We start from the raw sequence: 22295 nt of genomic DNA on the forward strand, positions 1-22295 counted from the left end.
TGCCCACAAAAAATGAGCCAATTTGGACTAAAATTGACGATTTGGTGACCAAAACAAAGTTCGGTGATCGAAAAAGTTAAGCCTCATCGAGCGCGGATACTTTTTTGGAAATCGGTAAAAACCTGTCCAAAATGATTCGCTGTGCCAGATTTTTTTGTTTTATCCCAAACTATGGCTCAAGTGGAGCATGCCCACAAAAAACGAGCCAATTCGGACTAAAATTGACGATTTGGTGACCAAAACAAAGTTCGGTGATCGAAAAAGTTAAGCCTCATCGAGCGCGGATACTTTTTTGGAAATCGGTAAAAACCTGTCCAAAATGGTTCGCTGTGCCAGATTTTTTTGTTTTAGCCCCAACTATGGCTCAAGTGGAGCATGCCCACAAAAAATGAGCCATTTCGGACTAAAATTGACGATTTGGTGGCCAAAACAAAGTTCGGTGATCGAAAAAGTTAAGCCTCATCGAGCGCGGATACTTTTTGTAAATGACAATTTCAGCAATAACCATTGCTCCAAACACACCCCATATACTTGTAAAGGCCATTCTAATAGTTCCCCTGCTTGCGTTTACTGTATATTTGATATTTGGAACTGTCTCGGAAACATCAATACTAATTGTAAAATTTCCCTTTATTAATCTAACTTTTAAGTTAGTGCAAATCGCTGAGTTCCATTCTTTAGGCTGCACTCCGCTAACGCAGAGTGCATTCAAATAAAACTTATCAAATAGAGTTGATACTTACCTATTTAATAAGTTTATCACAACAATTAGGCTAAAAGCAATTGGCCACTGATTTTCCCAATTACCGACCTAAACCCACTGAAGTCATGCTTCCGGTTCAATGTCCGGTTGAACAGGTTCCTCGGACCCAATTCATCTCTCCCTTGTTTTGGGGCCGTTCCACTGTATTGTGGATGGTTGGAAGCAAAAAGTTTGTGCGTTGGTCATAATACACTGTATGGCTACGAATTGCATAAATTATAACACAACCGTGGCTAAAATTGCATGTATTAAGTGACTATTTTGCAAACCGCAAGGCGGCCAGTTAAAGTGATCCTGTATATGAATATAGGACTACAAAACAATACTGTTGTATATAAATTCGCTCCCACTTACGCAAATGCCTACGACCATACCATGTTGAATGCACCGGTTCTCGTCCGATCACCGAAGTTAAGCAACATTGGGCCTGGTTAGTACTTGGATGGGTGACCGCTTGGGAACACCAGGTGTTGTAGGCTTTTTCTTTTGAGTATTCAAACCTCATAGAATACTTTTATTCGATATTTACACATTTTAGAGCCTCAAAAAGCCTCGGTGATCGAAAAAGTTAAGCCTCATCGAGCGCGGATACTTTTTTGGAAATTGGTGAAAACTTGTCCAAAATGGTTCGCTGTGCCAGATTTTTTTGTTTTAGCCCCAACTATGGCTCAAGTGGAGCATGCCCACAAAAAATGAGCCATTTCGGACTAAAATTGACGATTTGGTGGCCAAAACAAAGTTCGGTGATCGAAAAAGTTAAGCCTCATCGAGCGCGGATACTTTTTTGGAAATTGGTAAAAACTTGTCCAAAATGGTTCGCTGTGCCAGATTTTTTTGTTTTAGCCCCAACTATGGCTCAAGTGGAGCATGCCCAAAAAAAATGAGCCATTTCGGACTAAAATTGACGATTTGGTGGCCAAAACAAAGTTCGGTGATCGAAAAAGTTAAGCCTCATCGAGCGCGGATACTTTTTTGGAAATCGGTAAAAACCTGTCCAAAATGGTTCGCTGTGCCAGATTTTTTTGTTTTATCCCAAACTATGGCTCAAGTGGAGCATGCCCACAAAAAATGAGCCAATTTGGACTAAAATTGACGATTTGGTGACCAAAACAAAGTTCGGTGATCGAAAAAGTTAAGCCTCATCGAGCGCGGATACTTTTTTGGAAATCGGTAAAAACCTGTCCAAAATGATTCGCTGTGCCAGATTTTTTTGTTTTATCCCAAACTATGGCTCAAGTGGAGCATGCCCACAAAAAACGAGCCAATTCGGACTAAAATTGACGATTTGGTGACCAAAACAAAGTTCGGTGATCGAAAAAGTTAAGCCTCATCGAGCGCGGATACTTTTTTGGAAATCGGTAAAAACCTGTCCAAAATGGTTCGCTGTGCCAGATTTTTTTGTTTTAGCCCCAACTATGGCTCAAGTGGAGCATGCCCACAAAAAATGAGCCATTTCGGACTAAAATTGACGATTTGGTGGCCAAAACAAAGTTCGGTGATCGAAAAAGTTAAGCCTCATCGAGCGCGGATACTTTTTGTAAATGACAATTTCAGCAATAACCATTGCTCCAAACACACCCCATATACTTGTAAAGGCCATTCTAATAGTTCCCCTGCTTGCGTTTACTGTATATTTGATATTTGGAACTGTCTCGGAAACATCAATACTAATTGTAAAATTTCCCTTTATTAATCTAACTTTTAAGTTAGTGCAAATCGCTGAGTTCCATTCTTTAGGCTGCACTCCGCTAACGCAGAGTGCATTCAAATAAAACTTATCAAATAGAGTTGATACTTACCTATTTAATAAGTTTATCACAACAATTAGGCTAAAAGCAATTCGCCACTGATTTTCCCAATTACCGACCTAAACCCACTGAAGTCATGCTTCCGGTTCAATGTCCGGTTGAACAGGTTCCTCGGACCCAATTCATCTCTCCCTTGTTTTGGGGCCGTTCCACTGTATTGTGGATGGTTGGAAGCAAAAAGTTTGTGCGTTGGTCATAATACACTGTATGGCTACGAATTGCATAAATTATAACACAACCGTGGCTAAAATTGCATGTATTAAGTGACTATTTTGCAAACCGCAAGGCGGCCAGTTAAAGTGATCCTGTATATGAATATAGGACTACAAAACAATACTGTTGTATATAAATTCGCTCCCACTTACGCAAATGCCTACGACCATACCATGTTGAATGCACCGGTTCTCGTCCGATCACCGAAGTTAAGCAACATTGGGCCTGGTTAGTACTTGGATGGGTGACCGCTTGGGAACACCAGGTGTTGTAGGCTTTTTCTTTTGAGTATTCAAACCTCATAGAATACTTTTATTCGATATTTACACATTTTAGAGCCTCAAAAAGCCTCGGTGATCGAAAAAGTTAAGCCTCATCGAGCGCGGATACTTTTTTGGAAATTGGTGAAAACTTGTCCAAAATGGTTCGCTGTGCCAGATTTTTTTGTTTTAGCCCCAACTATGGCTCAAGTGGAGCATGCCCACAAAAAATGAGCCATTTCGGACTAAAATTGACGATTTGGTGGCCAAAACAAAGTTCGGTGATCGAAAAAGTTAAGCCTCATCGAGCGCGGATACTTTTTTGGAAATTGGTAAAAACTTGTCCAAAATGGTTCGCTGTGCCAGATTTTTTTGTTTTAGCCCCAACTATGGCTCAAGTGGAGCATGCCCAAAAAAAATGAGCCATTTCGGACTAAAATTGACGATTTGGTGGCCAAAACAAAGTTCGGTGATCGAAAAAGTTAAGCCTCATCGAGCGCGGATACTTTTTTGGAAATCGGTAAAAACCTGTCCAAAATGGTTCGCTGTGCCAGATTTTTTTGTTTTATCCCAAACTATGGCTCAAGTGGAGCATGCCCACAAAAAATGAGCCAATTTGGACTAAAATTGACGATTTGGTGACCAAAACAAAGTTCGGTGATCGAAAAAGTTAAGCCTCATCGAGCGCGGATACTTTTTTGGAAATCGGTAAAAACCTGTCCAAAATGATTCGCTGTGCCAGATTTTTTTGTTTTATCCCAAACTATGGCTCAAGTGGAGCATGCCCACAAAAAACGAGCCAATTCGGACTAAAATTGACGATTTGGTGACCAAAACAAAGTTCGGTGATCGAAAAAGTTAAGCCTCATCGAGCGCGGATACTTTTTTGGAAATCGGTAAAAACCTGTCCAAAATGGTTCGCTGTGCCAGATTTTTTTGTTTTATCCCAAACTATGGCTCAAGTGGAGCATGCCCACAAAAAATGAGCCATTTCGGACTAAAATTGACGATTTGGTGGCCAAAACAAAGTTCGGTGATCGAAAAAGTTAAGCCTCATCGAGCGCGGATACTTTTTGTAAATGACAATTTCAGCAATAACCATTGCTCCAAACACACCCCATATACTTGTAAAGGCCATTCTAATAGTTCCCCTGCTTGCGTTTACTGTATATTTGATATTTGGAACTGTCTCGGAAACATCAATACTAATTGTAAAATTTCCCTTTATTAATCTAACTTTTAAGTTAGTGCAAATCGCTGAGTTCCATTCTTTAGGCTGCACTCCGCTAACGCAGAGTGCATTCAAATAAAACTTATCAAATAGAGTTGATACTTACCTATTTAATAAGTTTATCACAACAATTAGGCTAAAAGCAATTCGCCACTGATTTTCCCAATTACCGACCTAAACCCACTGAAGTCATGCTTCCGGTTCAATGTCCGGTTGAACAGGTTCCTCGGACCCAATTCATCTCTCCCTTGTTTTGGGGCCGTTCCACTGTATTGTGGATGGTTGGAAGCAAAAAGTTTGTGCGTTGGTCATAATACACTGTATGGCTACGAATTGCATAAATTATAACACAACCGTGGCTAAAATTGCATGTATTAAGTGACTATTTTGCAAACCGCAAGGCGGCCAGTTAAAGTGATCCTGTATATGAATATAGGACTACAAAACAATACTGTTGTATATAAATTCGCTCCCACTTACGCAAATGCCTACGACCATACCATGTTGAATGCACCGGTTCTCGTCCGATCACCGAAGTTAAGCAACATTGGGCCTGGTTAGTACTTGGATGGGTGACCGCTTGGGAACACCAGGTGTTGTAGGCTTTTTCTTTTGAGTATTCAAACCTCATAGAATACTTTTATTCGATATTTACACATTTTAGAGCCTCAAAAAGCCTCGGTGATCGAAAAAGTTAAGCCTCATCGAGCGCGGATACTTTTTTGGAAATTGGTGAAAACTTGTCCAAAATGGTTCGCTGTGCCAGATTTTTTTGTTTTAGCCCCAACTATGGCTCAAGTGGAGCATGCCCACAAAAAATGAGCCATTTCGGACTAAAATTGACGATTTGGTGGCCAAAACAAAGTTCGGTGATCGAAAAAGTTAAGCCTCATCGAGCGCGGATACTTTTTTGGAAATTGGTAAAAACTTGTCCAAAATGGTTCGCTGTGCCAGATTTTTTTGTTTTAGCCCCAACTATGGCTCAAGTGGAGCATGCCCAAAAAAAATGAGCCATTTCGGACTAAAATTGACGATTTGGTGGCCAAAACAAAGTTCGGTGATCGAAAAAGTTAAGCCTCATCGAGCGCGGATACTTTTTTGGAAATCGGTAAAAACCTGTCCAAAATGGTTCGCTGTGCCAGATTTTTTTGTTTTATCCCAAACTATGGCTCAAGTGGAGCATGCCCACAAAAAATGAGCCAATTTGGACTAAAATTGACGATTTGGTGACCAAAACAAAGTTCGGTGATCGAAAAAGTTAAGCCTCATCGAGCGCGGATACTTTTTTGGAAATCGGTAAAAACCTGTCCAAAATGATTCGCTGTGCCAGATTTTTTTGTTTTATCCCAAACTATGGCTCAAGTGGAGCATGACCACAAAAAACGAGCCAATTCGGACTAAAATTGACGATTTGGTGACCAAAACAAAGTTCGGTGATCGAAAAAGTTAAGCCTCATCGAGCGCGGATACTTTTTTGGAAATCGGTAAAAACCTGTCCAAAATGGTTCGCTGTGCCAGATTTTTTTGTTTTAGCCCCAACTATGGCTCAAGTGGAGCATGCCCACAAAAAATGAGCCATTTCGGACTAAAATTGACGATTTGGTGGCCAAAACAAAGTTCGGTGATCGAAAAAGTTAAGCCTCATCGAGCGCGGATACTTTTTTGGAAATTGGTAAAAACTTGTCCAAAATGATTCGCTGTGCCAGATTTTTTTGTTTTATCCCAAACTATGGCTCAAGTGGAGCATGCTCACAAAAAATGAGCCAATTTGGACTAAAATTGACGATTTGGTGACCAAAACAAAGTTCGGTGATCGAAAAAGTTAAGCCTCATCGAGCGCGGATACTTTTTTGGAAATCGGTAAAAACCTGTCCGAAATGATTCGCTGTGCCAGATTTTTTTGTTTTATCCCAAACTATAGCTCAAGTGGAGCATGCCCACAAAAAATGAGCCATTTCGGACTAAAATTGACGATTTGGTGGCCAAAACAAAGTTCGGTGATCGAAAAAGTTAAGCCTCGTCGAGCGCGGATACTTTTTTGGAAATCGGTAAAAACCTGTCCGAAATGATTCGCTGTGCCAGATTTTTTTGTTTTATCCCAAACTATGGCTCAAGTGGAGCATGCCCACAAAAAATGAGCCAATTCGGACTAAAATTGACGATTTGGTGGCCAAAACAAAGTTCGGTGATCGAAAAAGTTAAGCCTCATCGAGCGCGGATACTTTTTGTAAATGACAATTTCAGCAATAACCATTGCTCCAAACACACCCCATATACTTGTAAAGGCCATTCTAATAGTTCCCCTGCTTGCGTTTACTGTATATTTGATATTTGGAACTGTCTCGGAAACATCAATACTAATTGTAAAATTTCCCTTTATTAATCTAACTTTTAAGTTAGTGCAAATCGCTGAGTTCCATTCTTTAGGCTGCACTCCGCTAACGCAGAGTGAATTCAAATAAAACTTATCAAATAGAGTTGATACTTACCTATTTAATAAGTTTATCACAACAATTATGCTAAAAGCAATTCGCCACTGATTTTCCCAATTACCGACCTAAACCCACTGAAGTCATGCTTCCGGTTCAATGTCCGGTTGAACAGGTTCCTCGGACCCAATTCATCTCTCCCTTGTTTTGGGGCCGTTCCACTGTATTGTGGATGGTTGGAAGCAAAAAGTTTGTGCGTTGGTCATAATACACTGTATGGCTACGAATTGCATAAATTATAACACAACCGTGGCTAAAATTGCATGTATTAAGTGACTATTTTGCAAACCGCAAGGCGGCCAGTTAAAGTGATCCTGTATATGAATATAGGACTACAAAACAATACTGTTGTATATAAATTCGCTCCCACTTACGCAAATGCCTACGACCATACCATGTTGAATGCACCGGTTCTCGTCCGATCACCGAAGTTAAGCAACATTGGGCCTGGTTAGTACTTGGATGGGTGACCGCTTGGGAACACCAGGTGTTGTAGGCTTTTTCTTTTGAGTATTCAAACCTCATAGAATACTTTTATTCGATATTTACACATTTTAGAGCCTCAAAAAGCCTCGGTGATCGAAAAAGTTAAGCCTCATCGAGCGCGGATACTTTTTTGGAAATTGGTGAAAACTTGTCCAAAATGGTTCGCTGTGCCAGATTTTTTTGTTTTAGCCCCAACTATGGCTCAAGTGGAGCATGCCCACAAAAAATGAGCCATTTCGGACTAAAATTGACGATTTGGTGGCCAAAACAAAGTTCGGTGATCGAAAAAGTTAAGCCTCATCGAGCGCGGATACTTTTTTGGAAATTGGTAAAAACTTGTCCAAAATGGTTCGCTGTGCCAGATTTTTTTGTTTTAGCCCCAACTATGGCTCAAGTGGAGCATGCCCAAAAAAAATGAGCCATTTCGGACTAAAATTGACGATTTGGTGGCCAAAACAAAGTTCGGTGATCGAAAAAGTTAAGCCTCATCGAGCGCGGATACTTTTTTGGAAATCGGTAAAAACCTGTCCAAAATGGTTCGCTGTGCCAGATTTTTTTGTTTTATCCCAAACTATGGCTCAAGTGGAGCATGCCCACAAAAAATGAGCCAATTTGGACTAAAATTGACGATTTGGTGACCAAAACAAAGTTCGGTGATCGAAAAAGTTAAGCCTCATCGAGCGCGGATACTTTTTTGGAAATCGGTAAAAACCTGTCCAAAATGATTCGCTGTGCCAGATTTTTTTGTTTTATCCCAAACTATGGCTCAAGTGGAGCATGACCACAAAAAACGAGCCAATTCGGACTAAAATTGACGATTTGGTGACCAAAACAAAGTTCGGTGATCGAAAAAGTTAAGCCTCATCGAGCGCGGATACTTTTTTGGAAATTGGTAAAAACTTGTCCAAAATGGTTCGCTGTGCCAGATTTTTTTGTTTTAGCCCCAACTATGGCTCAAGTGGAGCATGCCCAAAAAAAATGAGCCATTTCGGACTAAAATTGACGATTTGGTGGCCAAAACAAAGTTCGGTGATCGAAAAAGTTAAGCCTCATCGAGCGCGGATACTTTTTTGGAAATCGGTAAAAACCTGTCCGAAATGATTCGCTGTGCCAGATTTTTTTGTTTTATCCCAAACTATGGCTCAAGTGGAGCATGCCCACAAAAAATGAGCCATTTCGGACTAAAATTGACGATTTGGTGGCCAAAACAAAGTTCGGTGATCGAAAAAGTTAAGCCTCATCGAGCGCGGATACTTTTTGTAAATGACAATTTCAGCAATAACCATTGCTCCAAACACACCCCATATACTTGTAAAGGCCATTCTAATAGTTCCCCTGCTTGCGTTTACTGTATATTTGATATTTGGAACTGTCTCGGAAACATCAATACTAATTGTAAAATTTCCCTTTATTAATCTAACTTTTAAGTTAGTGCAAATCGCTGAGTTCCATTCTTTAGGCTGCACTCCGCTAACGCAGAGTGCATTCAAATAAAACTTATCAAATAGAGTTGATACTTACCTATTTAATAAGTTTATCACAACAATTAGGCTAAAAGCAATTCGCCACTGATTTTCCCAATTACCGACCTAAACCCACTGAAGTCATGCTTCCGGTTCAATGTCCGGTTGAACAGGTTCCTCGGACCCAATTCATCTCTCCCTTGTTTTGGGGCCGTTCCACTGTATTGTGGATGGTTGGAAGCAAAAAGTTTGTGCGTTGGTCATAATACACTGTGTGGCTACGAATTGCATAAATTATAACACAACCGTGGCTAAAATTGCATGTATTAAGTGACTATTTTGCAAACCGCAAGGCGGCCAGTTAAAGTGATCCTGTATATGAATATAGGACTACAAAACAATACTGTTGTATATAAATTCGCTCCCACTTACGCAAATGCCTACGACCATACCATGTTGAATGCACCGGTTCTCGTCCGATCACCGAAGTTAAGCAACATTGGGCCTGGTTAGTACTTGGATGGGTGACCGCTTGGGAACACCAGGTGTTGTAGGCTTTTTCTTTTGAGTATTCAAACCTCATAGAATACTTTTATTCGATATTTACACATTTTAGAGCCTCAAAAAGCCTCGGTGATCGAAAAAGTTAAGCCTCATCGAGCGCGGATACTTTTTTGGAAATTGGTGAAAACTTGTCCAAAATGGTTCGCTGTGCCAGATTTTTTTGTTTTAGCCCCAACTATGGCTCAAGTGGAGCATGCCCACAAAAAATGAGCCATTTCGGACTAAAATTGACGATTTGGTGGCCAAAACAAAGTTCGGTGATCGAAAAAGTTAAGCCTCATCGAGCGCGGATACTTTTTTGGAAATTGGTAAAAACTTGTCCAAAATGGTTCGCTGTGCCAGATTTTTTTGTTTTAGCCCCAACTATGGCTCAAGTGGAGCATGCCCAAAAAAAATGAGCCATTTCGGACTAAAATTGACGATTTGGTGGCCAAAACAAAGTTCGGTGATCGAAAAAGTTAAGCCTCATCGAGCGCGGATACTTTTTTGGAAATCGGTAAAAACCTGTCCAAAATGGTTCGCTGTGCCAGATTTTTTTGTTTTATCCCAAACTATGGCTCAAGTGGAGCATGCCCACAAAAAATGAGCCAATTTGGACTAAAATTGACGATTTGGTGACCAAAACAAAGTTCGGTGATCGAAAAAGTTAAGCCTCATCGAGCGCGGATACTTTTTTGGAAATCGGTAAAAACCTGTCCAAAATGATTCGCTGTGCCAGATTTTTTTGTTTTATCCCAAACTATGGCTCAAGTGGAGCATGACCACAAAAAACGAGCCAATTCGGACTAAAATTGACGATTTGGTGACCAAAACAAAGTTCGGTGATCGAAAAAGTTAAGCCTCATCGAGCGCGGATACTTTTTTGGAAATTGGTGAAAACTTGTCCAAAATGGTTCGCTGTGCCAGATTTTTTTGTTTTAGCCCCAACTATGGCTCAAGTGGAGCATGCCCACAAAAAATGAGCCATTTCGGACTAAAATTGACGATTTGGTGGCCAAAACAAAGTTCGGTGATCGAAAAAGTTAAGCCTCATCGAGCGCGGATACTTTTTTGGAAATTGGTGAAAACTTGTCCAAAATGGTTCGCTGTGCCAGATTTTTTTGTTTTAGCCCCAACTATGGCTCAAGTGGAGCATGCCCACAAAAAATGAGCCATTTCGGACTAAAATTGACGATTTGGTGGCCAAAACAAAGTTCGGTGATCGAAAAAGTTAAGCCTCATCGAGCGCGGATACTTTTTTGGAAATTGGTAAAAACTTGTCCAAAATGGTTCGCTGTGCCAGATTTTTTTGTTTTAGCCCCAACTATGGCTCAAGTGGAGCATGCCCAAAAAAAATGAGCCATTTCGGACTAAAATTGACGATTTGGTGGCCAAAACAAAGTTCGGTGATCGAAAAAGTTAAGCCTCATCGAGCGCGGATACTTTTTTGGAAATCGGTAAAAACCTGTCCAAAATGGTTCGCTGTGCCAGATTTTTTTGTTTTATCCCAAACTATGGCTCAAGTGGAGCATGCCCACAAAAAATGAGCCAATTTGGACTAAAATTGACGATTTGGTGACCAAAACAAAGTTCGGTGATCGAAAAAGTTAAGCCTCATCGAGCGCGGATACTTTTTTGGAAATCGGTAAAAACCTGTCCAAAATGATTCGCTGTGCCAGATTTTTTTGTTTTATCCCAAACTATGGCTCAAGTGGAGCATGACCACAAAAAACGAGCCAATTCGGACTAAAATTGACGATTTGGTGACCAAAACAAAGTTCGGTGATCGAAAAAGTTAAGCCTCATCGAGCGCGGATACTTTTTTGGAAATCGGTAAAAACCTGTCCAAAATGGTTCGCTGTGCCAGATTTTTTTGTTTTAGCCCCAACTATGGCTCAAGTGGAGCATGCCCACAAAAAATGAGCCATTTCGGACTAAAATTGACGATTTGGTGGCCAAAACAAAGTTCGGTGATCGAAAAAGTTAAGCCTCATCGAGCGCGGATACTTTTTTGGAAATTGGTAAAAACTTGTCCAAAATGATTCGCTGTGCCAGATTTTTTTGTTTTATCCCAAACTATGGCTCAAGTGGAGCATGCTCACAAAAAATGAGCCAATTTGGACTAAAATTGACGATTTGGTGACCAAAACAAAGTTCGGTGATCGAAAAAGTTAAGCCTCATCGAGCGCGGATACTTTTTTGGAAATCGGTAAAAACCTGTCCGAAATGATTCGCTGTGCCAGATTTTTTTGTTTTATCCCAAACTATAGCTCAAGTGGAGCATGCCCACAAAAAATGAGCCATTTCGGACTAAAATTGACGATTTGGTGGCCAAAACAAAGTTCGGTGATCGAAAAAGTTAAGCCTCGTCGAGCGCGGATACTTTTTTGGAAATCGGTAAAAACCTGTCCGAAATGATTCGCTGTGCCAGATTTTTTTGTTTTATCCCAAACTATGGCTCAAGTGGAGCATGCCCACAAAAAATGAGCCAATTCGGACTAAAATTGACGATTTGGTGACCAAAACAAAGTTCGGTGATCGAAAAAGTTAAGCCTCATCGAGCGCGGATACTTTTTTGGAAATCGGTAAAAACTTGTCCAAAATGGTTCGCTGTGCCAGATTTTTTTGTTTTAGCCCCAACTATGGCTCAAGTGGAGCATGCCCACAAAAAATGAGCCATTTCGGACTAAAATTGACGATTTGGTGGCCAAAACAAAGTTCGGTGATCGAAAAAGTTAAGCCTCATCGAGCGCGGATACTTTTTTGGAAATCGGTAAAAACTTGTCCAAAATGATTCGCTGTGCCAGATTTTTTTGTTTTATCCCAAACTATGGCTCAAGTGGAGCATGCCCACAAAAAATGAGCCAATTTGGACTAAAATTGACGATTTGGTGACCGAAACAAAGTTCGGTGATCGAAAAAGTTAAGCCTCATCGAGCGCGGATACTTTTTTGGAAATCGGTAAAAACCTGTCCGAAATGATTCGCTGTGCCAGATTTTTTTGTTTTATCCCAAACTATGGCTCAAGTGGAGCATGCCCACAAAAAATGAGCCAATTCGGACTAAAATTGACGATTTGGTGACCAAAACAAAGTTCGGTGATCGAAAAAGTTAAGCCTCATCGAGCGCGGATACTTTTTTGGAAATCGGTAAAAACCTGTCCGAAATGATTCGCTGTGCCAGATTTTTTTGTTTTATCCCAAACTATGGCTCAAGTGGAGCATGCCCACAAAAAATGAGCCATTTCGGACTAAAATTGACGATTTGGTGGCCAAAACAAAGTTCGGTGATCGAAAAAGTTAAGCCTCATCGAGCGCGGATACTTTTTGTAAATGACAATTTCAGCAATAACCATTGCTCCAAACACACCCCATATACTTGTAAAGGCCATTCTAATAGTTCCCCTGCTTGCGTTTACTGTATATTTGATATTTGGAACTGTCTCGGAAACATCAATACTAATTGTAAAATTTCCCTTTATTAATCTAACTTTTAAGTTAGTGCAAATCGCTGAGTTCCATTCTTTAGGCTGCACTCCGCTAACGCAGAGTGAATTCAAATAAAACTTATCAAATAGAGTTGATACTTACCTATTTAATAAGTTTATCACAACAATTAGGCTAAAAGCAATTCGCCACTGATTTTCCCAATTACCGACCTAAACCCACTGAAGTCATGCTTCCGGTTCAATGTCCGGTTGAACAGGTTCCTCGGACCCAATTCATCTCTCCCTTGTTTTGGGGCCGTTCCACTGTATTGTGGATGGTTGGAAGCAAAAAGTTTGTGCGTTGGTCATAATACACTGTATGGCTACGAATTGCATAAATTATAACACAACCGTGGCTAAAATTGCATGTATTAAGTGACTATTTTGCAAACCGCAAGGCGGCCAGTTAAAGTGATCCTGTATATGAATATAGGACTACAAAACAATACTGTTGTATATAAATTCGCTCCCACTTACGCAAATGCCTACGACCATACCATGTTGAATGCACCGGTTCTCGTCCGATCACCGAAGTTAAGCAACATTGGGCCTGGTTAGTACTTGGATGGGTGACCGCTTGGGAACACCAGGTGTTGTAGGCTTTTTCTTTTGAGTATCCAAACCTCATAGAATACTTTTATTCGATATTTACACATTTTAGAGCCTCAAAAAGCCTCGGTGATCGAAAAAGTTAAGCCTCATCGAGCGCGGATACTTTTTAGGAAATTGGTGAAAACTTGTCCAAAATGGTTCGCTGTGCCAGATTTTTTTGTTTTAGCCCCAACTATGGCTCAAGTGGAGCATGCCCACAAAAAATGAGCCATTTCGGACTAAAATTGACGATTTGGTGGCCAAAACAAAGTTCGGTGATCGAAAAAGTTAAGCCTCATCGAGCGCGGATACTTTTTTGGAAATCGGTAAAAACCTGTCCGAAATGATTCGCTGTGCCAGATTTTTTTGTTTTATCCCAAACTATGGCTCAAGTGGAGCATGCCCACAAAAAATGAGCCAATTCGGACTAAAATTGACGATTTGGTGACCAAAACAAAGTTCGGTGATCGAAAAAGTTAAGCCTCATCGAGCGCGGATACTTTTTTGGAAATCGGTAAAAACCTGTCCAAAATGGTTCGCTGTGCCAGATTTTTTTGTTTTAGCCCCAACTATGGCTCAAGTGGAGCATGCCCACAAAAAATGAGCCATTTCGGACTAAAATTGACGATTTGGTGGCCAAAACAAAGTTCGGTGATCGAAAAAGTTAAGCCTCATCGAGCGCGGATACTTTTTGTAAATGACAATTTCAGCAATAACCATTGCTCCAAACACACCCCATATACTTGTAAAGGCCATTCTAATAGTTCCCCTGCTTGCGTTTACTGTATATTTGATATTTGGAACTGTCTCGGAAACATCAATACTAATTGTAAAATTTCCCTTTATTAATCTAACTTTTAAGTTAGTGCAAATCGCTGAGTTCCATTCTTTAGGCTGCACTCCGCTAACGCAGAGTGAATTCAAATAAAACTTATCAAATAGAGTTGATACTTACCTATTTAATAAGTTTATCACAACAATTATGCTAAAAGCAATTCGCCACTGATTTTCCCAATTACCGACCTAAACCCACTGAAGTCATGCTTCCGGTTCAATGTCCGGTTGAACAGGTTCCTCGGACCCAATTCATCTCTCCCTTGTTTTGGGGCCGTTCCACTGTATTGTGGATGGTTGGAAGCAAAAAGTTTGTGCGTTGGTCATAATACACTGTATGGCTACGAATTGCATAAATTATAACACAACCGTGGCTAAAATTGCATGTATTAAGTGACTATTTTGCAAACCGCAAGGCGGCCAGTTAAAGTGATCCTGTATATGAATATAGGACTACAAAACAATACTGTTGTATATAAATTCGCTCCCACTTACGCAAATGCCTACGACCATACCATGTTGAATGCACCGGTTCTCGTCCGATCACCGAAGTTAAGCAACATTGGGCCTGGTTAGTACTTGGATGGGTGACCGCTTGGGAACACCAGGTGTTGTAGGCTTTTTCTTTTGAGTATTCAAACCTCATAGAATACTTTTATTCGATATTTACACATTTTAGAGCCTCAAAAAGCCTCGGTGATCGAAAAAGTTAAGCCTCATCGAGCGCGGATACTTTTTTGGAAATTGGTGAAAACTTGTCCAAAATGGTTCGCTGTGCCAGATTTTTTTGTTTTAGCCCCAACTATGGCTCAAGTGGAGCATGCCCACAAAAAATGAGCCATTTCGGACTAAAATTGACGATTTGGTGGCCAAAACAAAGTTCGGTGATCGAAAAAGTTAAGCCTCATCGAGCGCGGATACTTTTTTGGAAATTGGTGAAAACTTGTCCAAAATGGTTCGCTGTGCCAGATTTTTTTGTTTTAGCCCCAACTATGGCTCAAGTGGAGCATGCCCACAAAAAATGAGCCATTTCGGACTAAAATTGACGATTTGGTGGCCAAAACAAAGTTCGGTGATCGAAAAAGTTAAGCCTCATCGAGCGCGGATACTTTTTTTGGAAATTGGTGAAAACTTGTCCAAAATGGTTCGCTGTGCCAGATTTTTTTGTTTTAGCCCCAACTATGGCTCAAGTGGAGCATGCCCACAAAAAATGAGCCATTTCGGACTAAAATTGACGATTTGGTGGCCAAAACAAAGTTCGGTGATCGAAAAAGTTAAGCCTCATCGAGCGCGGATACTTTTTGTAAATGACAATTTCAGCAATAACCATTGCTCCAAACACACCCCATATACTTGTAAAGGCCATTCTAATAGTTCCCCTGCTTGCGTTTACTGTATATTTGATATTTGGAACTGTCTCGGAAACATCAATACTAATTGTAAAATTTCCCTTTATTAATCTAACTTTTAAGTTAGTGCAAATCGCTGAGTTCCATTCTTTAGGCTGCACTCCGCTAACGCAGAGTGAATTCAAATAAAACTTATCAAATAGAGTTGATACTTACCTATTTAATAAGTTTATCACAACAATTAGGCTAAAAGCAATTCGCCACTGATTTTCCCAATTACCGACCTAAACCCACTGAAGTCATGCTTCCGGTTCAATGTCCGGTTGAACAGGTTCCTCGGACCCAATTCATCTCTCCCTTGTTTTGGGGCCGTTCCACTGTATTGTGGATGGTTGGAAGCAAAAAGTTTGTGCGTTGGTCATAATACACTGTATGGCTACGAATTGCATAAATTATAACACAACCGTGGCTAAAATTGCATGTATTAAGTGACTATTTTGCAAACCGCAAGGCGGCCAGTTAAAGTGATCCTGTATATGAATATAGGACTACAAAACAATACTGTTGTATATAAATTCGCTCCCACTTACGCAAATGCCTACGACCATACCATGTTGAATGCACCGGTTCTCGTCCGATCACCGAAGTTAAGCAACATTGGGCCTGGTTAGTACTTGGATGGGTGACCGCTTGGGAACACCAGGTGTTGTAGGCTTTTTCTTTTGAGTATCCAAACCTCATAGAATACTTTTATTCGATATTTACACATTTTAGAGCCTCAAAAAGCCTCGGTGATCGAAAAAGTTAAGCCTCATCGAGCGCGGATACTTTTTAGGAAATTGGTGAAAACTTGTCCAAAATGGTTCGCTGTGCCAGATTTTTTTGTTTTAGCCCCAACTATGGCTCAAGTGGAGCATGCCCACAAAAAATGAGCCATTTCGGACTAAAATTGACGATTTGGTGGCCAAAACAAAGTTCGGTGATCGAAAAAGTTAAGCCTCATCGAGCGCGGATACTTTTTTGGAAATCGGTAAAAACCTGTCCGAAATGATTCGCTGTGCCAGATTTTTTTGTTTTATCCCAAACTATGGCTCAAGTGGAGCATGCCCACAAAAAATGAGCCAATTCGGACTAAAATTGACGATTTGGTGACCAAAACAAAGTTCGGTGATCGAAAAAGTTAAGCCTCATCGAGCGCGGATACTTTTTTGGAAATCGGTAAAAACCTGTCCAAAATGGTTCGCTGTGCCAGATTTTTTTGTTTTAGCCCCAACTATGGCTCAAGTGGAGCATGCCCACAAAAAATGAGCCATTTCGGACTAAAATTGACGATTTGGTGGCCAAAACAAAGTTCGGTGATCGAAAAAGTTAAGCCTCATCGAGCGCGGATACTTTTTGTAAATGACAATTTCAGCAATAACCATTGCTCCAAACACACCCCATATACTTGTAAAGGCCATTCTAATAGTTCCCCTGCTTGCGTTTACTGTATATTTGATATTTGGAACTGTCTCGGAAACATCAATACTAATTGTAAAATTTCCCTTTATTAATCTAACTTTTAAGTTAGTGCAAATCGCTGAGTTCCATTCTTTAGGCTGCACTCCGCTAACGCAGAGTGAATTCAAATAAAACTTATCAAATAGAGTTGATACTTACCTATTTAATAAGTTTATCACAACAATTATGCTAAAAGCAATTCGCCACTGATTTTCCCAATTACCGACCTAAACCCACTGAAGTCATGCTTCCGGTTCAATGTCCGGTTGAACAGGTTCCTCGGACCCAATTCATCTCTCCCTTGTTTTGGGGCCGTTCCACTGTATTGTGGATGGTTGGAAGCAAAAAGTTTGTGCGTTGGTCATAATACACTGTATGGCTACGAATTGCATAAATTATAACACAACCGTGGCTAAAATTGCATGTATTAAGTGACTATTTTGCAAACCGCAAGGCGGCCAGTTAAAGTGATCCTGTATATGAATATAGGACTACAAAACAATACTGTTGTATATAAATTCGCTCCCACTTACGCAAATGCCTACGACCATACCATGTTGAATGCACCGGTTCTCGTCCGATCACCGAAGTTAAGCAACATTGGGCCTGGTTAGTACTTGGATGGGTGACCGCTTGGGAACACCAGGTGTTGTAGGCTTTTTCTTTTGAGTATCCAAACCTCATAGAATACTTTTATTCGATATTTACACATTTTAGAGCCTCAAAAAGCCTCGGTGATCGAAAAAGTTAAGCCTCATCGAGCGCGGATACTTTTTAGGAAATTGGTGAAAACTTGTCCAAAATGGTTCGCTGTGCCAGATTTTTTTGTTTTAGCCCCAACTATGGCTCAAGTGGAGCATGCCCACAAAAAATGAGCCATTTCGGACTAAAATTGACGATTTGGTGGCCAAAACAAAGTTCGGTGATCGAAAAAGTTAAGCCTCATCGAGCGCGGATACTTTTTTGGAAATCGGTAAAAACCTGTCCGAAATGATTCGCTGTGCCAGATTTTTTTGTTTTATCCCAAACTATGGCTCAAGTGGAGCATGCCCACAAAAAATGAGCCAATTCGGACTAAAATTGACGATTTGGTGACCAAAACAAAGTTCGGTGATCGAAAAAGTTAAGCCTCATCGAGCGCGGATACTTTTTTGGAAATCGGTAAAAACCTGTCCAAAATGGTTCGCTGTGCCAGATTTTTTTGTTTTAGCCCCAACTATGGCTCAAGTGGAGCATGCCCACAAAAAATGAGCCATTTCGGACTAAAATTGACGATTTGGTGGCCAAAACAAAGTTCGGTGATCGAAAAAGTTAAGCCTCATCGAGCGCGGATACTTTTTGTAAATGACAATTTCAGCAATAACCATTGCTCCAAACACACCCCATATACTTGTAAAGGCCATTCTAATAGTTCCCCTGCTTGCGTTTACTGTATATTTGATATTTGGAACTGTCTCGGAAACATCAATACTAATTGTAAAATTTCCCTTTATTAATCTAACTTTTAAGTTAGTGCAAATCGCTGAGTTCCATTCTTTAGGCTGCACTCCGCTAACGCAGAGTGAATTCAAATAAAACTTATCAAATAGAGTTGATACTTACCTATTTAATAAGTTTATCACAACAATTATGCTAAAAGCAATTCGCCACTGATTTTCCCAATTACCGACCTAAACCCACTGAAGTCATGCTTCCGGTTCAATGTCCGGTTGAACAGGTTCCTCGGACCCAATTCATCTCTCCCTTGTTTTGGGGCCGTTCCACTGTATTGTGGATGGTTGGAAGCAAAAAGTTTGTGCGTTGGTCATAATACACTGTATGGCTACGAATTGCATAAATTATAACACAACCGTGGCTAAAATTGCATGTATTAAGTGACTATTTTGCAAAGCGCAAGGCGGCCAGTTAAAGTGATCCTGTATATGAATATAGGACTACAAAACAATACTGTTGTATATAAATTCGCTCCCACTTACGCAAATGCCTACGACCATACCATGTTGAATGCACCGGTTCTCGTCCGATCACCGAAGTTAAGCAACATTGGGCCTGGTTAGTACTTGGATGGGTGACCGCTTGGGAACACCAGGTGTTGTAGGCTTTTTCTTTTGAGTATTCAAACCTCATAGAATACTTTTATTCGATATTTACACATTTTAGAGCCTCAAAAAGCCTCGGTGATCGAAAAAGTTAAGCCTCATCGAGCGCGGATACTTTTTTGGAAATTGGTGAAAACTTGTCCAAAATGGTTCGCTGTGCCAGATTTTTTTGTTTTAGCCCCAACTATGGCTCAAGTGGAGCATGCCCACAAAAAATGAGCCATTTCGGACTAAAATTGACGATTTGGTGGCCAAAACAAAGTTCGGTGATCGAAAAAGTTAAGCATCATCGAGCGCGGATACTTTTTTGGAAATTGGTGAAAACTTGTCCAAAATGGTTCGCTGTGCCAGATTTTTTTGTTTTAGCCCCAACTATGGCTCAAGTGGAGCATGCCCACAAAAAATGAGCCATTTCGGACTAAAATTGACGATTTGGTGGCCAAAACAAAGTTCGGTGATCGAAAAAGTTAAGCCTCATCGAGCGCGGATACTTTTTTTGGAAATTGGTGAAAACTTGTCCAAAATGGTTCGCTGTGCCAGATTTTTTTGTTTTAGCCCCAACTATGGCTCAAGTGGAGCATGCCCACAAAAAATGAGCCATTTCGGACTAAAATTGACGATTTGGTGGCCAAAACAAAGTTCGGTGATCGAAAAAGTTAAGCCTCATCGAGCGCGGATACTTTTTGTAAATGACAATTTCAGCAATAACCATTGCTCCAAACACACCCCATATACTTGTAAAGGCCATTCTAATAGTTCCCCTGCTTGCGTTTACTGTATATTTGATATTTGGAACTGTCTCGGAAACATCAATACTAATTGTAAAATTTCCCTTTATTAATCTAACTTTTAAGTTAGTGCAAATCGCTGAGTTCCATTCTTTAGGCTGCACTCCGCTAACGCAGAGTGAATTCAAATAAAACTTATCAAATAGAGTTGATACTTACCTATTTAATAAGTTTATCACAACAATTATGCTAAAAGCAATTCGCCACTGATTTTCCCAATTACCGACCTAAACCCACTGAAGTCATGCTTCCGGTTCAATGTCCGGTTGAACAGGTTCCTCGGACCCAATTCATCTCTCCCTTGTTTTGGGGCCGTTCCACTGTATTGTGGATGGTTGGAAGCAAAAAGTTTGTGCGTTGGTCATAATACACTGTATGGCTACGAATTGCATAAATTATAACACAACCGTGGCTAAAATTGCATGTATTAAGTGACTATTTTGCAAACCGCAAGGCGGCCAGTTAAAGTGATCCTGTATATGAATATAGGACTACAAAACAATACTGTTGTATATAAATTCGCTCCCACTTACGCAAATGCCTACGACCATACCATGTTGAATGCACCGGTTCTCGTCCGATCACCGAAGTTAAGCAACATTGGGCCTGGTTAGTACTTGGATGGGTGACCGCTTGGGAACACCAGGTGTTGTAGGCTTTTTCTTTTGAGTATTCAAACCTCATAGAATACTTTTATTCGATATTTACACATTTTAGAGCCTCAAAAAGCCTCGGTGATCGAAAAAGTTAAGCCTCATCGAGCGCGGATACTTTTTTGGAAATTGGTGAAAACTTGTCCAAAATGGTTCGCTGTGCCAGATTTTTTTGTTTTAGCCCCAACTATGGCTCAAGTGGAGCATGCCCACAAAAAATGAGCCATTTCGGACTAAAATTGACGATTTGGTGGCCAAAACAAAGTTCGGTGATCGAAAAAGTTAAGCCTCATCGAGCGCGGATACTTTTTTGGAAATTGGTGAAAACTTGTCCAAAATGGTTCGCTGTGCCAGATTTTTTTGTTTTAGCCCCAACTATGGCTCAAGTGGAGCATGCCCACAAAAAATGAGCCATTTCGGACTAAAATTGACGATTTGGTGGCCAAAACAAAGTTCGGTGATCGAAAAAGTTAAGCCTCATCGAGCGCGGATACTTTTTTTGGAAATTGGTGAAAACTTGTCCAAAATGGTTCGCTGTGCCAGATTTTTTTGTTTTAGCCCCAACTATGGCTCAAGTGGAGCATGCCCACAAAAAATGAGCCATTTCGGACTAAAATTGACGATTTGGTGGCCAAAACAAAGTTCGGTGATCGAAAAAGTTAAGCCTCATCGAGCGCGGATACTTTTTTGGAAATCGGTAAAAACTTGTCCAAAATGATTCGCTGTGCCAGATTTTTTTGTTTTATCCCAAACTATGGCTCAAGTGGAGCATGCCCACAAAAATGAGCCAATTTGGACTAAAATTGACGATTTGGTGACCAAAACAAAGTTCGGTGATCGAAAAAGTTAAGCCTCATCGAGCGCGGATACTTTTTTGGAAATCGGTAAAAACCTGTCCGAAATGATTCGCTGTGCCAGATTTTTTTGTTTTATCCCAAACTATGGCTCAAGTGGAGCATGCCCACAAAAAATGAGCCAATTCGGACTAAAATTGACGATTTGGTGACCAAAACAAAGTTCGGTGATCGAAAAAGTTAAGCCTCATCGAGCGCGGATACTTTTTTGGAAATTGGTAAAAACCTGTCCAAAATGGTTCGCTGTGCCAGATTTTTTTGTTTTAGCCCCAACTATGGCTCAAGTGGAGCATGCCCACAAAAAATGAGCCATTTCGGACTAAAATTGACGATTTGGTGGCCAAAACAAAGTTCGGTGATCGAAAAAGTTAAGCCTCATCGAGCGCGGATACTTTTTGTAAATGACAATTTCAGCAATAACCCTTGCTCCAAACACACCCCATATACTTGTAAAGGCCATTCTAATAGTTCCCCTGCTTGCGTTTACTGTATATTTGATATTTGGAACTGTCTCGGAAACATCAATACTAATTGTAAAATTTCCCTTTATTAATCTAACTTTTAAGTTAGTGCAAATCGCTGAGTTCCATTCTTTAGGCTGCACTCCGCTAACGCAGAGTGCATTCAAATAAAACTTATCAAATAGAGTTGATACTTACCTATTTAATAAGTTTATCACAACAATTAGGCTAAAAGCAATTCGCCACTGATTTTCCCAATTACCGACCTAAACCCACTGAAGTCATGCTTCCGGTTCAATGTCCGGTTGAACAGGTTCCTCGGACCCAATTCATCTCTCCCTTGTTTTGGGGCCGTTCCACTGTATTGTGGATGGTTGGAAGCAAAAAGTTTGTGCGTTGGTCGTGATACACTGTATGGCTACG

The 22295-nt window shown here is 40.5% G+C and overlaps 11 non-coding genes across 11 annotated transcripts; all 11 read left to right on the top strand.

Annotated features, from left to right (window-relative positions):
* The first annotated feature begins 1123 nt into the window (after positions 1-1123).
* On the top strand, positions 1124-1242 carry LOC142347642 (5S ribosomal RNA). The gene has a single exon (XR_012760623.1). It is a non-coding gene; the product is annotated as a 5S ribosomal RNA (ribosomal RNA).
* A 1700-nt stretch (positions 1243-2942) lies between these two features.
* On the top strand, positions 2943-3061 carry LOC142347643 (5S ribosomal RNA). Its single transcript, XR_012760624.1, has one exon. It is a non-coding gene; the product is annotated as a 5S ribosomal RNA (ribosomal RNA).
* Positions 3062-4761: 1700 nt separating this feature from the next.
* Positions 4762-4880, top strand: LOC142347644 (5S ribosomal RNA). The gene has a single exon (XR_012760625.1). It is a non-coding gene; the product is annotated as a 5S ribosomal RNA (ribosomal RNA).
* Positions 4881-7144: 2264 nt separating this feature from the next.
* Positions 7145-7263, top strand: LOC142347645 (5S ribosomal RNA). The gene has a single exon (XR_012760626.1). It is a non-coding gene; the product is annotated as a 5S ribosomal RNA (ribosomal RNA).
* Positions 7264-9151: 1888 nt separating this feature from the next.
* Positions 9152-9270, top strand: LOC142347646 (5S ribosomal RNA). Its single transcript, XR_012760627.1, has one exon. It is a non-coding gene; the product is annotated as a 5S ribosomal RNA (ribosomal RNA).
* A 3956-nt stretch (positions 9271-13226) lies between these two features.
* LOC142347647 (5S ribosomal RNA) lies at positions 13227-13345 on the top strand. Its single transcript, XR_012760628.1, has one exon. It is a non-coding gene; the product is annotated as a 5S ribosomal RNA (ribosomal RNA).
* Positions 13346-14669: 1324 nt separating this feature from the next.
* LOC142347648 (5S ribosomal RNA) lies at positions 14670-14788 on the top strand. The gene has a single exon (XR_012760629.1). It is a non-coding gene; the product is annotated as a 5S ribosomal RNA (ribosomal RNA).
* Positions 14789-16113: 1325 nt separating this feature from the next.
* On the top strand, positions 16114-16232 carry LOC142347649 (5S ribosomal RNA). The gene has a single exon (XR_012760630.1). It is a non-coding gene; the product is annotated as a 5S ribosomal RNA (ribosomal RNA).
* A 1324-nt stretch (positions 16233-17556) lies between these two features.
* On the top strand, positions 17557-17675 carry LOC142347650 (5S ribosomal RNA). The gene has a single exon (XR_012760631.1). It is a non-coding gene; the product is annotated as a 5S ribosomal RNA (ribosomal RNA).
* A 1324-nt stretch (positions 17676-18999) lies between these two features.
* Positions 19000-19118, top strand: LOC142347652 (5S ribosomal RNA). The gene has a single exon (XR_012760633.1). It is a non-coding gene; the product is annotated as a 5S ribosomal RNA (ribosomal RNA).
* Positions 19119-20443: 1325 nt separating this feature from the next.
* On the top strand, positions 20444-20562 carry LOC142347653 (5S ribosomal RNA). The gene has a single exon (XR_012760634.1). It is a non-coding gene; the product is annotated as a 5S ribosomal RNA (ribosomal RNA).
* The last annotated feature ends 1733 nt before the right edge of the window (positions 20563-22295 follow it).

Source organism: Convolutriloba macropyga, chromosome 9, assembly GCF_964194025.1.
Source record: "Convolutriloba macropyga chromosome 9, txConMacr16.3, whole genome shotgun sequence".
Classification (NCBI taxonomy): domain Eukaryota; kingdom Metazoa; phylum Xenacoelomorpha; order Acoela; family Convolutidae; genus Convolutriloba; species Convolutriloba macropyga.